Here is an 18,441-nt window from a genome sequence, read left to right on the forward strand (position 1 = left end):
AAACAATACAAAAGCGATAGAACTGTTGAACATTAAAAACAAATGGAGTGCGGCCGTGCATTTACTCACAATAGCTGCAGCTCTCATTCTGGTATTGTTCTTGATAAGAAGAAAGCAGCGCCCATTGATTGAAACCGTTAATCTAGCACCTCCCAATCAACTATCAGTTCCGACATCGAATTCAACAAACTTTCCAAGAGACGTACCAAGATTATCTCAGATACCTTACTTCTAACGGTATTACGATCGAGGACGCTCGTAACTAAGAGGGGAGGTGTTAACATCAAAGATGTTTGCTGGGATGTCAGCCAAACAAAAAATTCTTTATATTGGATTTCGATACCAAAAATTGCTGATTCTATTGATTAATTCATTGACCGCTGTCAGTCAACATTGTCCGCCTGCAACAACAAACAGTGAACCATCATGATTTGTAAGCAACAATATGAAATGGTAATGGTAATGAAATGTAAGCATTTCTACAGCTAACGCAAGGGTCAACAATCCGTATCCACCAGTACCGCAGATCAACAGCAAACACAGCAAAGCGGGTAACCTGACACCTCATGACGACAACAATAACAAAATCGTCAATCAGCAAGAAACCAATAGCAGCACCAGCAACAGCACCAACCAACAGCAGCAGCGCCAACAGCAGCACCAACCAACTTCAACCTAAGTTTAAGATTTTTGATTCAGTTCTGTAAAAGCACTCAAATTAATAAAAACAGAAATGTAGTAACTGTTAACTTATATATATATATATATATATATATATATATATATATATATATATATATACAGGGTGGCTGATGAATATTGCTACAATGATGAATATTGCTACATTTTTTTTTCGGTGTATGGAATACATTTTTCTTTTATTCATGTTAAATTAAATTATTAAATTAATTATTAAATTATTATTAATTAAATTAATTAATTAATTAATTAAATTAATTATTAAATTATTATTATTAAATAGAAAAAAAGTTATTACATTTTTTTTTGGTAGCGGCTTTCATCAGCCACCCTGTATATATATAAATAAATATATATATATATAAATAAATATATATATATATATATATATATATATCCAAATCTGGACCGATGTGAAGCAAATGGAAAAAAGATTTCGAAGGGATTTTCGAAGGATTTCGAATATATATATATATCGATTTAAGGTGTTGGGCCAGTGGGGAGGACGTACGCTGAAATTTGGGACAATGAGTTGTGTTAGATCCCTGATATCCTTGGTGAAGATGGCCCAAATCGGTCCAGATTTCGATAGAGCTGCCATATAGACCGGTCTCTCCTAGCCTAACCTAACTTAACATCTAAGGTCACAAAAATGTTTACCCCTTATACACAGAAAAATTTATCACGAAAATCTTTCAATTAAAATTTAATTGAGAATAAAAATGTTATCATTAAAAAATTAATTGAATGAATCATTTTTCTCCACCATAGTATGGGGGTATATGCACGTTAACTTTTGTAGGAGTAAAGATAGGCGCCTGGAATTTTGCATAATTATTTCTTATAAATGTAGGTTGATTGGGATTGAAAATGGGCCAAATCGTTCCACATTTAGATATGGAATCTAAATGGCAATTTGGCTGACATTTTACACGATGGCTTTTCTTATAAGATTCGCCCCGGCCGAACCAACACGATTTTACTTGTTTTAATTGAATCCGGTTTTTATACTCTCCACCATAGGAAGGGGGAATACTAATTTCGACATTAAGTTTATGACACATCGAAATATTGATCTGAGACCAACGACCCAACAAAGTATATATATTCTTGATCGTCTTGACATTCTAAGCCGATTTAGCCATGTCCGTCTGACCGCCCGTCTGTCTGTCTTTCGAAATCACTTTCAAAGTAGCAAAGTTAGATGCTAGAAATTGTGCATATATTCTTTTTATTAGTGCAGGTCAGTTGGGATTGTAAATGGGCCAAGTCAGTCTATGTTTTGATATAGCTGCCATATAAATCGATATAAGATCTTGGATTCGATTTGGCTAAAATTTCGCAGCAAGTGTTTTATTTTGTCTTCCAACAATTCTGTTAAATATGGTCCAAATCGGTTTATAACCTGATAACCTGATAATGGACGCATTTATTATAAGATTTGTCTGAAATTTAGCATCAAGTGTTTTGTTTTAGCCATCAGGCTCAGGTTCAAAACCGATTTCGGATCGTGGGCCGATAGAGCGTGCAAATTTGGTCTCCAAGAGCCAAACCAAGTATGGTGCCAATCGAGCCATCAATTACGATAGTGATTGAAGTATTTGTCATTTTCAATTAAAAAATTAATTAACAAAAAAAAAAGAATTAAAAAGAAATTATTCAATCATTTTTTTTTTATAAACTGATCTAACGGTTAGACATCTTGAGCTTTGGTCTTTGATTGTCAGTCGACAGCATTGAAAAAAAGTTCTGGAACTATTCTTATGAGGCGTTATATTTGTTTGCCCCTTTCTCTTTACGATAAAGCGTATGCAATTGTATCGCAATTGCTCTCTCTAAAAATAAAATAATACGCCATCACCGTCGATGACAAGAAATGTTTATTCAATTGTCAATATTGTGATGGTACTAGTAACAATTTTGTGTAACTTTCAACACCAAACTTTGTTATCGCCTTCAAGTGACTATTGTTGAGTGTTTATTTATATTTGGTTTTTTTTTTTTTTGTTTCTTTCTCTACTTTTCTAGTAGTCTTGTACTTGTTTTATTATTAATCACCATAAAACAATTAACTTTTCCCAAAGTATAGACATGCTCCCACACGTGCATATGTGGAAGGAAGGACAAAAGTTGTGCTCATTCTCTACACATTCATACATTGTTAAAAATATGCACACTGCCAACAGACACGTGAAGGCAATATCCCCCAAATGGATGGGTGAGTGGCTAAGCCTATCATAATTTCAGAATTTTCCACAAACACACAAACTTGGGTATCTCGATGTCTTTAAATTACATGTTTCTTGTGTCAATATTGACTTTAGTTGTTGTTGGTGATGGAGTTCTGGGACAACTTCCTTCCTTACTATTAGTACAAAAAATTTATTCAAATAGCCTGCTATGAGGTAATATTACAATGAAACAGGGCCCATATGTCAACAAAGGGGAGGAAGAGATAAACAAATTGTAATTGATCAAGAATCTGTATAGAAAATTGTGTGTGAAAAACACAAATACAAAAAAGCTTGGACGCATTTTAAAGGTGAAACTATCTTGAACAAAAGCAACGTTTATTGATAGAAGAAAATGGATACTCATGAATAAATTAACATTTTCTTAAGAAATCGAAAATTCGCAATACTTGTTGTACAGATCTCGTATATATGGGAACTATATCCAAATCTTATGCGCCGTGTCAAGAGTCATAAAAAAACTCTTATATACATACAAAATTTCTTGAGAACATATTCAAAAGCTTGCGATATTAGTCCAATGGGAACTAATCGACACCACCATAGGATGGGGATATACTAATCTAGTCATTCCGTTTGAAACACTTGGAAATATTCGTCTAAGACCCCATAAAGTATATATATTCTTGATGATCTAGCCATGTCTGTCCGTCTGTCGAAATCACGATAGCGGTCGAATGCGTAGAGCTAGCCGGTGTATATTTTGTACAGATATTTAATATGTAGGTAGTTGGGGAATGCAAATGGACCAGATTTAGATATAGCTACCATATAAACCGATCTCCCGATTTGACTTCTTGAACCCCAGGATGTCCGATTTGGCTGGAATTTTGCATGTGGTGTTCCGTTATGACTTCCAACAACTGTGCTAAGTACGGTCCACATCGGCTTACAACCTGATATAGCTCCCATATAAACCGATCGCCCGATTTTACTTCTTGAGGCCTAACAAGCCGCAATTTTTTTCCGATTTGTCTGAAATTTTTTTATTATTGTACTTCCAATAACTGTGCCAAGTACTGTCCAAATCGGTCTATAACCTGATACAGCTCCCATATAAACCGATCTCCCGATTTGACTTCTTGAGTCTTTACAAGACGCAATTTTTGTCCGATTAGGCAGACATTTTGCATACGATGTTCTGTGTGCCAAATACGGTCAAAATCAGTCTATAACCTGATATAGCTCCCATGTAAACCAGTCTCTCGATCATCCTTGTTCGGTTCCTAGAAACATTAATTTTTGCTGGTTCGACAGAAGTTTGGTAGGTAAAGGGTGATTTTTTTGAGGTTAGGATTTTCATGCATTAGTATTTGACAGATCACGTGGCATTTCAGACATGGTGTCAAAGAGAAAGATGCTCAGTATGCTTTGACATTTCATCATGAATAGACTTACTAACGAGCAACGCTTGCAAATCATTGAATTTTATTACCAAAATCAGTGTTCGGTTCGAAATGTGTTCATTCACCGTAACGTTGCGTCCAACAGCATCTTTGAAAAAATACGGTCCAATGATTCCACCAGCGTACAAACCACACCAAACAGTGCATTTTTCGGGATGCATGGGCAGTTCTTGAACGGCTTCTGGTTGCTCTTCACTCCAAATGCGGCAATTTTGCTTATTTACGTAGCCATTCAACCAGAAATGAGCCTCATCGCTGAACAAAATTTGTCAAAATTTGAACACATTTCGAACCGAACACTGATTTTGGTAATAAAATTCAATGATTTGCAAGCGTTGCACAGTGGGCCAAATGGCAAAAAAATTGGAAATAAGTCTACAACTTTTTATCTGTTGATTTTAGCCATACAAAATGTTCTAGACATTTGTAGAGGAGGACATAGGCTTTCAGAAAAGTGCTGTTGTTGGTCCATATCTTTAATACAGGGTGAGCTACAGGGTGTCAAAGTTGACCACTTTTGACTTCTCCAAGCTTCTGGGGGCCATAACTTTTGATCTACTCAACCGATTTACATGATTTAGGACTCTAGAGAAAGAGCTTGACAAGATCTAAAAAACTTATGCATAAAGTACCATGCCATCGTGTACTGTTAAGGAGTTATGAATTGTTTAATTTTAAAATATGAAAATTTGGCCTTGGTTTTTTTCAGTGTTTTTTAAATAACTCCGTCAATTTTAAAGCTATAAACTTCATACTTCACACAAATTATGCCAGCATATGTGTGCATAAAATACAAAAGGAATCACGTGAATATCTTTGGCGGTTTAAAAATGGCATCGTTTTCAATATGAAAAATATTTTTTTTGTCAAAAAATTGCAAAATTTTTCAAAAAAGATACTCCCATTTCCTTTAAGTTTTCGCAAACTTTGGCCGTCAAAGCATTATCATTTCTTTCCATTTTCACAAAGTCGAGGTATTAAGAAAAGTTTTAAGTGCTAATTTGGCTAATTTCGATATCAAACAACACCGTTATCTTAAGACCAAAATGGCCAATTTTTTTACTAAACTTCAAAAGTTTCTCACTGGAAAAAAGTTCCACGGGGATTTTTTCGCTTTTTTTGAACTTAAATGAAAGCTTAAAATGTTCCCAACATTTTAAGGTATGTCTCGCCATATCCTAGCCATAAATGAGATCGTAGCGATCAAAATACTGAAAAAAGTCAATTTTCAAGTAGTGCTATATTCATTGCTAAAAAACAAGTATTACGTCACATTTTATTGCAAAGATGTTAAATAAACTTTTATTTGGTAACACTTCTTCTACAAAACACAAAAAGAATCATGGAAATATCTCTATTCTATTCCATTTTATGGAACCGGCAATAAAAAAGTCAATTTTTCAAAAAAGTCGAATTTCCCAAATTTTGTTTTTGTTGTCCTAATTGCACATGACACACTATAGCCATATTTACGCAACATACCTTATCGTAAAGGAAATTTTCATACCTTTCCAACGATGTATAAAACATTTCTCAACTCGGATTCTATCTACTCTAAAATTCATTTACACTTCATTAAACTCTATATAAAAATGTCTATTTGTGAAATGGAACCTTATATGGGGCCTACACTAAAACATTGATAGATTTGCCCAGGGTTTACAATACAAATGTGTTAGAATAAAAAAAGGTCTCCTGCCAAAGTTTAAAAAAATTGGAATAAAAATATGTGTTTTAGAGCGAAAACACTTCGCATCGGCGTGCGTTTGTATAGTACCTACATCTATTTTTAATGTAAGCTGATGATTTTTGAATAAAAAGTAACCTAGAAATATACCTGCATATATATATATATTTGTGTTAAGATTTGATGCAGACAAATGTTACCTGTTTCGCTATGTCGAATTCCCAGGAAATCCACCGTATCAATGAATGTGAAAAAACCTACCCATAAAAAATTCATTGTCATTTTTTTTAACCAAATTCGAGTCCAGGTAAATAATTATAGAAGAGTAAGTAAAAAGAGGCACTTTGGACCCCTTTTTACGATTGCGTCTGATACCTGAAATGGGTCATTAATTGTGAATATATTGCATAAATATTTGAACAAAATCCAAATTTTCTTCATTATATTTTGTAGAGGCGTAAAGGACATTTATAAGTTATGGAAGTCATACTGAAGTATTCCACTCTTTCGAAAATTGTATGGGACATCAAAAATGATTCCAAATCATACACGGAGTCATTTAAGGAACTTGTTTACACTTTGGACCACATATATGGAATAAGGCTAAATAAAGACGCTTTAGACAAACTTGAAAAATTCTACAAATCATTTGAGAAAATGAATGAAGAAAATTTGGATTTTGTTCAAATATTTATGCAATATATTCACAATTAATGACCCATTTCAGGTATCAGACGCAATCGTAAAAAGGGGTCCAAAGTGCCTCTTTTTACTTACTCTTCTATAATTATTTACCTGGACTCGAATTTGGTTAAAAAAAATGACAATGAATTTTTTATGGGTAGGTTTTTTCACATTCATTGATACGGTGGATTTCCTGGGAATTCGACATAGCGAAACAGGTAACATTTGTCTGCATCAAATCTTAACACAAATATATATATATATGCAGGTATATTTCTAGGTTACTTTTTATTCAAAAATCATCAGCTTACATTAAAAATAGATGTAGGTACTATACAAACGCACGCCGATGCGAAGTGTTTTCGCTCTAAAACACATATTTTTATTCCAATTTTTTTAAACTTTGGCAGGAGACCTTTTTTTATTCTAACACATTTGTATTGTAAACCCTGGGCAAATCTATCAATGTTTTAGTGTAGGCCCCATATAAGGTTCCATTTCACAAATAGACATTTTTATATAGAGTTTAATGAAGTGTAAATGAATTTTAGAGTAGATAGAATCCGAGTTGAGAAATGTTTTATACATCGTTGGAAAGGTATGAAAATTTCCTTTACGATAAGGTATGTTGCGTAAATATGGCTATAGTGTGTCATGTGCAATTAGGACAACAAAAACAAAATTTGGGAAATTCGACTTTTTTGAAAAATTGACTTTTTTATTGCCGGTTCCATAAAATGGAATAGAATAGAGATATTTCCATGATTCTTTTTGTGTTTTGTAGAAGAAGTGTTACCAAATAAAAGTTTATTTAACATCTTTGCAATAAAATGTGACGTAATACTTGTTTTTTAGCAATGAATATAGCACTACTTGAAAATTGACTTTTTTCAGTATTTTGATCGCTACGATCTCATTTATGGCTAGGATATGGCGAGACATACCTTAAAATGTTGGGAACATTTTAAGCTTTCATTTAAGTTCAAAAAAAGCGAAAAAATCCCCGTGGAACTTTTTTTCCAGTGAGAAACTTTTGAAGTTTAGTAAAAAAATTGGCCATTTTGGTCTTAAGATAACGGTGTTGTTTGATATCGAAATTAGCCAAATTAGCACTTAAAACTTTTCTTAATACCTCGACTTTGTGAAAATGGAAAGAAATGATAATGCTTTGACGGCCAAAGTTTGCGAAAACTTAAAGGAAATGGGAGTATCTTTTTTGAAAAATTTTGCAATTTTTTGACAAAAAAAATATTTTTCATATTGAAAACGATGCCATTTTTAAACCGCCAAAGATATTCACGTGATTCCTTTTGTATTTTATGCACACATATGCTGGCATAATTTGTGTGAAGTATGAAGTTTATAGCTTTAAAATTGACGGAGTTATTTAAAAAACACTGAAAAAAACCAAGGCCAAATTTTCATATTTTAAAATTAAACAATTCATAACTCCTTAACAGTACACGATGGCATGGTACTTTATGCATAAGTTTTTTAGATCTTGTCAAGCTCTTTCTCTAGAGTCCTAAATCATGTAAATCGGTTGAGTAGATCAAAAGTTATGGCCCCCAGAAGCTTGGAGAAGTCAAAAGTGGTCAACTTTGACACCCTGTAGCTCACCCTGTATTAAAGATATGGACCAACAACAGCACTTTTCTGAAAGCCTATGTCCTCCTCTACAAATGTCTAGAACATTTTGTATGGCTAAAATCAACAGATAAAAAGTTGTAGACTTATTTCCAATTTTTTTGCCATTTGGCCCACTGTGCGTTGCTCGTTAGTAAGTCTATTCATGATGAAATGTCAAAGCATACTGAGCATCTTTCTCTTTGACACCATGTGTGAAATCCCACGTGATCTGTCAAATACTAATGCATGAAAATCCTAACCTCAAAAAAATCACCCTTTAGAATAAAATTATGCCCTACAACTAAATTTATTTTGTATAAATTTTTAGCAGAATCCATGGTGGTGGGTTCCTAAGATTCGGCCCGGCCAAACTTAGCACGCTTTTACTTGTTCTAATAACAAAAGGTCACTTATCTTAGCCCTAAATGTTATAAGTCCCAAATTGAATAAAAATCCGCTCCAAACTGATATCTAAGGTAAGGTTAGGTTAGGTAAGAGTGAAAGTTCTTTACTACTCACATAGACTATTTGATATCCATTGTGACATCGGCACTTAGGTGGGGACACAATACCAGACATGAAACAACTCAAGGGTGGGATGGAAAATAGTTAAGGATTCTGTAAGTGGCACTGTATTCCTGACTTAGGTTTTCTCTTTCGAGATGACTTTTTAGTTATTAGAGCGTACAACAAGCCGATCGCTGGCTTAGGTGTATGTCCATAGTGGCATAGGGCGGATTAATATCCGCACCCTCTTTTCAACCTAACCTAACAATGTGATACCACACTAGCGACCGGCCAAGGCCTCTGGCAGGAATTGAACCCACGACACCCGCACTGGCAATCCGTGCACGCTACTTACAAAATCCTTAAGTGTTTTCAACACCACTCCCCTAAGTTGGTTCATGTTTGACCATCTTTACGGACAGTAAAATGGCCATAAGGGCAATAACAAGTGTCAGAAGGAGATTAACGCCTTCTCTGAGAATGACACAATCCGCATCGTTTGGGTGCCGGGCCATAACGGAGTAACGGGGAATGAAAGGGCAGACGATTTGGGAGTGAAGGCCAGAGAACAGCAGTCGATACACTTGGTTAACCCGAAGCCTTTCGGTTCGACGCAGTCCGATTTAAGGGAGTGGGCGACGAATGCACGTGCAACATTTTAGAACAGCGAAACGATCGGTAGGACGGCGAAAATCCTATGGGGTGATCCGGATCGTGAGAGGACGGGGCTATTACTGAAAGGAAGTAAGAGGGAGGTCAGTATATCTTGGTGTCATAACGGGACACATAGGACTACGAGCTCACTTATGCAAAATGTATGCGGCAAATGATAGCATGTGTAGGGTATGTGGGAAGATTATGAGACGTTGGAGCATTTCCTATGTCATTGCCCGGCTTTCGCGGCCAACAGACACCGGTACTTAGGTGGGGACACGATACCAGACATGAACCAACATAGGGGAGTGGTATGGAAAACATTCCAAGCTTAACTCCTTGAAAGTCAGCATGGTTTCGACAGGCGATCGGACATTTCTAAATGGACGTAATACTTAGTATACTCTTTTCAGGTTCTTAGACCAATTTTTCTATGATTAGTTCAGAATGAGGAGATTCCAAACCAGAATAAAAGTTTACCCGTTATCCTATGCCTCGACCCCTCATGCAAGGCAAAAAATACTCGACCGTCTTAAAACTCCTCATCTTCCTCTTCCCCGAAAACACTGCAGATGTTCACCTTTTCCTCCGTCTAAAGCGACGCTATAGACCTGACGTTGCATTGGCGCCGAATTTTTTCACCATACAACCGCTGCCCCGGTAGCCGAGTTGGAGGAGTGCTTGGATTACCAGTGCAGGGGTCGTGGCTTCCATTCCCGCCAGAAGCCTAAGAAATCTAACCCAACTCCTGCTACAGCCCATGCTCTTCGTGCGTAAAAGGCCTCTATCCTAACAAGAAGCTCGCACCAAGGCAGGGTCATTGATTCCATAACTTGGCTAAAATTAGTTTGCTACCCATTCCAGGGTATCTCTTCAGTAGCTACATAGTTTCAAGATGGTCGTTACATCTTTTCACCCATCTCAACATGTGATTGCCAGAGATCTAACCGGTCACTATATCCTGCATCGAAAACATAGCCCTTGCCTGAAAAACACAGAAGGCTAAGCCTTAACTTCTAAAAACTAAACAAAGTCAGCTGCCCCCATCCAACCTAAAACCATAAATATAGCATACCACAAGTGCAGAGTTGGGAGTGGTACCTTCAGCCCAACACTCTCTTTCGTGGGAAAAATTACGGCCAAGTCTTTCATAAAAATAAGACATAAGTTCATCGCGCTGACTATACTCAAATACCCGAAAAATGTGGAAATGACGGTCAGTCTTCAAAGAAAATTAGGAAAAAAATCTTTCGCGGTGATTAAGCCCACAAAATGCAAATTTGCCTATGAACATGTCATTAATGAACAGGGGCAAAGTTTATGTCAATTCCGAAGTAGATTAAAATATGGGATAAGAAATTATATGGACCTATATAATGGGCGGCCGCCCTCACATGGGCATATTAACCGACCATGGCTATGTGGGACTCAAATTAAAACGAATTTGATATCCAATTTTGGAGCCAAATGTTTGGAGGTACGCCCTGAAACTTTCCAATAGGGAGCTCAAATAAGCGGTATTTGGGTGTAAAGAGCGAATTTGAAGGCCGGGGGCGTCCAAAACACCATCCAAACGGTTCATATTTACCGACCATGGCAATATTAGGCTCAAACTAAAATGACTTGGGAGTGGAGCACGAAATTTATATCCATATTTAAGTCGAAATGTCTGAAGTGCTATCCCTCCCCCTAAAAAACACTTCTCATTACCTTAATTTGCAAAAACATGAAATGTCGGAGATTGGTAATTCGATTCGTTCAATAATTTTTTGCACTCTTACATTGTTGGGGTCGAAAGCGCCCAAAACCTGCCAATTAGATATAAAGACCAATCATGACAATATAGAGCTCAAACGAAAGGTGCTTAAAAGAAAACAAGTAAAAGCGTGCAAAGTTCGCCCGGCCCGAATCTTGTATACCCTCCACCATAGATCGCATTTGTCGAGTTCTTTTCCCAATATCTCTTTTTAGGCAAACAAAGGATAAAAGAAAAGAATTGCTATAATATTGGAGCTATATCAATGTTGAATGTTGGAGATCGTAGTAGAAGTTATAGTATAAAATGTCAGACAATATGAGTAAGAATTGCGCCCTTTAGGGGCTCAAGAAGTGAAATAGAGAGATCGGTTTATATGGGTGCTGTTTCATGCTATTGGGTTGCCCAAAAAGTAATTGCGGATTTTTCATATAGTCGGCGTTGACAAATTTTTTCACAGCTTGTGACTCTGTAATTGCATTCTTTCTTCTGTCAGTTATCAGCTGTTACTTTTAGCTTGCTTTAGAAAAAAAGTGTAAAAAAAGTATATTTGATTAAAGTTCATTCTAAGCTTTATTAAAAATTCATTTACTTTCTTTCAAAAAATCCGCAATTACTTTTTGGGCAACCCCCCCAAGACCCCAAATAGGTTTATATGACAGCTATATCAGGTTATGGACAGATTTCAACCATACTCAACACAGTTATTGGAAGTGATAATAAAACACCTCATGCTAAATTTCAGCCAAATCGGATAAGAATTGTCCCCTCTTCCGGCTCAAGAAGCCAAGATCCAAGATCGGTTTATATGGCAGCTATATCAAAACATTGACCGATATAGCCCATTTACAATCCCAACTGTTCTACACTAATAAAAATTGTTTGTGCAAAATTTCAAGCGGTTAGCTTTACTCCTTCGAAAGTTACCGTGCTTTCGACAGACAGACAGACGGTCGGACATGGCTGGATCGACTTAAAATGTGATGACGATCAAGAATCTATACACTTTATGGGGTCTTAGATGAATATTTCGAGGAGTTACAAACAGAATGACGAAATTAGTATAGCCCCATCCTATGGTGGAGGGTATAAAAACACGAATTTGATATCCAATTGAAAAGCCATGTGATTGGCGAGCCTCCCCACCTCAAAATGCCGCCCTAATCGGATGTATTTACCAACCATGGTGATATGTGACTTATATAAGAGCTATTTGGGAGTAGAGTGCGAAATTGATACTCATTTTAGGGACAAAGACCCAAGGGTGGGGGTGCCCTCAAACAGAACTTATTTGCCGATCATGCCAACATGGGGCTCATATAAAATGTAGTATTTGAAAGTACAGCCCGAATCTTATATTTATTTTAAGGGCCAAGTGTCTGAGTGGCCACCCCACCCCCAAAATACCCCCTTAACCGCAAATATTTACCAACACAGTAATATAGGACTCAAAAGAAAAACATTTGGGAGTAGAGGCGTTCAGCGTCGCAGGCGGACATAGGCTACAGTGGCGCGAATTTGATATCCACATTCAGGGCTAAGTGTCCCCACCCTAAAAAGATATTAGAGAGCGAAGGAAAGTTCAGCGGTGAGGCCCTGGTTCGGCTAGTTTTCTATAAAAACACAAATTTTCATAATTTTTTCCAAGGACAAAATTTCAATTTTTAAAACATAATGAAACCTATAAAATTTTTACAAAGAAACAAAATTTCCGTGAAATTTCCTTAAATTCAAACATCCATGAAAATTTCTCAAAAAAAACAAAATTTCAATGTAATTTTCTTCAAATTAAATTCAGGCGGACATAGGCTACAGTGGCGCGAATTTGATATCCACATTCAGGGCTAAGTGTCCCCACCCTAAAAAGATATTAGAGAGCGAAGGAAGGTTCAGCGGCGAGGCCCTGGTTCGGCTAGTTTTCTATAAAAACACAAATTTTCATAATTTTTTCCAAGGACAAAATTTCAATTTTTAAAACATAATGAAACCTATGAAATTTTTACAAAGAAACAAAATTTCCGTGAAATTTCCTTAAATTCAAACATCCATGAAAATTTCTCAAAAAAAAACAAAATTTCAATGTACATTTCTTCAAATTAAATTCAAATTCAAAATTTTGATAAAACTTTGTCTATGGAAATTTGAAGGAAATTTTCTTTAAAGGCAAAATTTCGATACCATTTTGAAGCCAAAATTTTAATGACATTTTCGCAAAGAACGAAGTGTTGATTAAATTTTCAAAAGTAGCTTTTGTTCAAAATTTTCTTTAAAAATAAAAAAGGCAAATTTTTGATACCAATTTCTCTAAAACATATTTCAATAAAATGTTGCCTGAGACCAAATGTCAAGGAATGTGCCACTCATGATAACCTTTCGATGACATTTACAACGTAAAATGCGTAATTTTAACTAAACCAATTGCGGAAGTATAAAAACTACCCCCATCTCGCATACAACGCATATTACCAAATTTCTATCATGATTGCCAGCAAATGCATAACTTTAAAAAAAGGCCTATATCTATCAGGCCTTATTACCTGACTCAAATCGATTAAGTTGACAATTTAAAGCGAAATACAATTTCATTATACATTAACATGAATTGATTTGTCTATGCCTCGACACATGAGCCTGTGAATTTCGACTCGCGTTTTTGTCATACTATACTCGAAGTTTGAGTTTGAACGAGTGACAAATGTCTTTTGGGGGTAATTTTTTACATTAAGTGAATGCTTACATTTAGTGTAAAAGTTGTGGGAGGTTTTGTGGGCTTTTGTTGTTTGGAAATATTGGGTAAATTGCCCAATGACACGAACAAATTAAAGGCTAGCGCCACATGCTCTCCAACCTCTATATTGAGTCAAGTCTTAATAGTAACATTCAACAGAGCAAGTACATCCATGGGTTCATGGATATATGTATATGTAACATATACATATATACACATATGTTATCACACATTTACACGCACATTTTCTAAGTCCTGGCTGTATATTGGGTAGGATGGAGTACAAAAGTTATACGACAAACATTTTTATCGTCAGAATATTATTTAAAATATGGATTAACTGCTCATAAATATCATTACAATTAATTGTTGGGGAAACCCCAGGCTTATATGTGAGGTTAGTGCGTACTGGTGGTCGTATAAGTAACATCAATTAATCATCGCTCATACAACATAATGGACAATGCGAATGCATTCACTTGTATCCATGGCCGCTATGTGGGAATAAAAAATCATAAATCACAATAAACATTTTATTTTGTTTACATTCGCTGCTCGTCGCTTCACAAGCTAATTACTTTTATGACATTTTAAGGAGAGATTTATGAAAGTTGGAATGATGTTTAACTACCATAGAGCGCGAATGGATGGAATTTACATCACATACGAGTACACATTTTATTTTCAAAGAAAAATTTTTAAAATTTTAAATTATTGAATTGAAAGTTGGAATGATGTTTAACTACCATAGAGCGCGAATGGATGGAATTTACATCACATACGAGTACACATTTTATTTTCAAAGAAAAATCTTTAAAATTTTAAATTAATTTTTTTTTTGTTTTAATGCTTTTGTTTAATGCTTTCAGTCAAGCTTATATTAAAAATTTAATCTGAATATTGTAGAAAAATTTTATTTATTTTTGTTCGGATTTCATACAATTGTGCCACAGTTTTTAAACTCTCCACTATAGGATGGGGGTATTCTAATTTCATCATTCCATTCGTAACACCTCGAAATATGCGTCTAAGACCCCATAAAGTCTATATATTCTTGATCGTCATGATATTTTAAATCGATCTAGCCATGTCCGTCCGTCCGTCTGTCGAAAGCACGCTAACTTTCAAAGGAGTACAGCTGGACGCTTGAAATTTTGCATAAATATATCTTATTAGTGTAGGTCGGTTGGGATTGTAAATGGACCAAATCGGTTCATGTTTTGATATAGCTGCCATATAAACCGATCTTGGGTTTTGACTTCTTGAAGTGTTTTGTTATGACTTACAATAATTGTGGTAAGTATGGTAGAAATCAATTCTTTTCCTATTTGGCTGAAATTTTGCATGAAGTGTTGTGTTATGACTTCGAAAAACTGTACTAAGTATGTTTCAAATCGGTACATAACCTGATATAGCTGCCATATAAACCGATCTGGGATCTTGACTTCTTGAGCATCTAGAGGGCGTAATTCTTATCCGATGTAGCTGAAAATTTGCATGTTGTGTTTTGGTATCACTTCCAGCAACTGCGTTAAGTATGGTATAAATCGGCCCATAACCTGATATAGCTGCCATATAAACCGATCTGGGATCTTGACTTTTTGAGCATCTAGAGGGCGTAATTCTTATCCGATGTAGCTGAAAATTTGCACGTTGGGTTTTGGTATCACTTCCAGCAACTGCGCTAAGTATGGTTTAAATCGGCCCATAACCTGATATAGCTGCCATATAAACCGATCTGGGATCTTGACTTTTTGAGCATCTAGAGGGTGTAATTCTTATCCGATTTAGCTGAAATTTTGCATGAAGTGTTGTGTTATGACTTCAAAAAACTGTACTGAGTATGTTTCAAATCGGTACACTAACTGATATAACTGCCATATAAACCGTTCTTCTTAAGCCTCTAGAGGCCGCAATTCTTATCCTGTTTTGCTGAAATTTTGTACAACGGCTTTTCCCATGACCTTCAACACACATGTCCAATATGGTTTTAGTCGATCTATAGCCTCATACAGCTCCCACATAATGTGATCTCCCGATTTTGCTTCTTGAGCCCCTACAAGGCGCAATTCTTATCCGAATGGACTTAAATATTACCCAATAACTCTTAGTATGGTCTTCAACATTCAATTCAGTTATGGTGCGAATCGGCATAACAGTTCTTATCTATCTTTCTTTGTTTGCCTAAAAAGTGATACCATTCAAAGAACTCAACAAATGCGATCCATGGTTAAGGGTATATAAGATTCGACTCGGCTGAACTTAGCGCGCTTTTACTTGTTTAATCCTCAAAAATTCTAATTTGCTATTTTGTTATATTTTTATCCACTATAATAACCAAACGCTACCTTATCATGGATATCCCTCACTCTATTTTGGGAAAATGCAAAGAGCAGACCCTCCCCCATACCTCCCCAATACCTCAAAAACGCCAGATCTCGGAGATTCGTGCACCGATTTAAGTGAAATTTTGTATGCCACCTCATGGTATCCCAAAAACACGAAATCGGTATAAAATTTTTGGGTCAAATAACCTGGAGGGACGCCCCATCCCAAAACCCACCCGGACGGACATGTTTACCGATTGGGATAATATGGGTATCAAATGAAAGGAATTAAAGAGTAGAGTACGAACTCGGCATACACATTTCACCTAAAGTGTTCGGGTTCCCCACCCCCCAAAAAAACCCCCAACAGGACTCTTTCACCGCTTTGGGCAATATGGGTATCAAATGAAAGGTATTTAAAAGAAGTGTACAAATCTGACATTCCAATTTATTCCTTATTGTCTGGGGGGCCTCACCCCCCAAAACCCCAAGCAGGACATATTTACCGATTGGGACAATATGAAACGTATTTACACCCAACCATCTCCGCCCAATAAAAACAACGCCAAACTGTCATGTAGGATGACGGCGAATATATTGTACTCAAATGAAAGGACGTGTCAGAGGGCAATCCCCCTCCCTCCATCCTACCAAAAAAAAAAGGAATTAAATGTAATATATGAAAGCCGACCAAGATAGAATAGGACAGAAATAAAAGGTCTTTGATAGTACAGTATAATGTTTACCTTAAAATTGGGATGGACACTGGAGGACCTGCGGATCTTTAAAAACGTAGTATCCCAAGTGATAGCTTCGTAATAAGATTTTCAGTTTAGATAGCCAGTAAAAAAATAATTAGTGTGGATCTGAACGAGACCTGTTGTCCTGAATATCTTGATCGCCACCTTCAAAATGCATGACATTATGGATCTCAAACAAAATCGTGCTCTACCACGATGCTGATATTACTTCAGGGTCCCCTAAACTCCTCCTTTCAAACCGGCCATGTATGCTTACAATGGCATTATATATGAGCTATTTGATAATAAAAATCGAGTTTAATATCCAATTTTAAGGACAAGAGTTTTGGGGTCGTCTGACCCCTTAAACTCCCCTAAATGGCAATTGGGGCTCAAATTTTAGAAATTTGAGAGTAGACCACCATCCTGACATTTTTTCTGGGCTAAGTGCGTGGGCATATTTTTGGATTATGGCAAAAAGGGGCTCAAATCTGTATCTGTTTCATGGTCAAGTGTTTTTGGGACGCCTCACCTCATAAGCTTCCCCTAAACCACACATATATACCGAATATAGCAATATGTAGCACCAATGTGGTTTTTGAAAATAGAGTATGAATCTGATATTAACTTTCGGGGCAAAGGGTTTGACAACTCCAATCTATCACCAAATCCAAAAGAATGATGTAGATCTAACATCTAAACTTTAATGGGCGGGCCTTTCTCTTACCCTATTTTCAAAAACGCCAGATCTCGGAGATGGGTTGGGCAATTTAAGCGAATTTTGGTTCGTTTATAATAACTCAAAAACAGAAATTTTATACCTATATTTAGGGTGGGATATCTAGGGGGTCGCCCTACTTCTAAAGCCAGCCAAATGGAAATATAAACCAATAATGAAAATATGGGGCTCAAATGAAGGGTATTTGAGACCAGAGCACAAACCTGATATATGGGAATCTGTCGGACACATTTGCAGACCATAGTAATATAAGTCTCAAATGGAAGGTATTGGGAGAAGAACACCAATATAATATCCACAACGGCGCGAAATATCTGAAAGGCCGTATTAGCACCCCCAAACAGGACTTACTTCCTGACGTAACAGTATAGGGCTCAGATAAAATAAGAAAGTGAAAGCAGGCGCAGTGGAGCGGGCCCTGTCCAGCTAGTTTCTTAACAACAATTTTGTTGAAAAAATTATGTGCTCGAAGTCGACTCCGAAATCGAAAGCAGATCGAGTAATCTTCTCAAAGTCGGAGTTGGGAAAAAATTGCTCGACTCTGCAGCGCTTGTCTTACCGTCGACCTTTTTAACTCTTACATCGATTTTCATAAAGGCGCCTAAAATTTTTTTGATACTAAAATTCATAAAA

The 18,441-nt window shown here is 36.3% G+C and overlaps 1 protein-coding gene across 1 annotated transcript in view; it reads left to right on the top strand.

The window, feature by feature from the left end:
• Positions 1 to 18,441, top strand: part of LOC106080726 (kinesin-like protein KIF19) — a 54,417-nt gene that overhangs the window by 25,904 nt on the left and 10,072 nt on the right. The window lies entirely within an intron of this gene.

The sequence above is a fragment of the Stomoxys calcitrans genome, chromosome 2 (genome assembly GCF_963082655.1).
Source record: "Stomoxys calcitrans chromosome 2, idStoCalc2.1, whole genome shotgun sequence".
In the NCBI taxonomy this organism is placed as follows: domain Eukaryota; kingdom Metazoa; phylum Arthropoda; class Insecta; order Diptera; family Muscidae; genus Stomoxys; species Stomoxys calcitrans.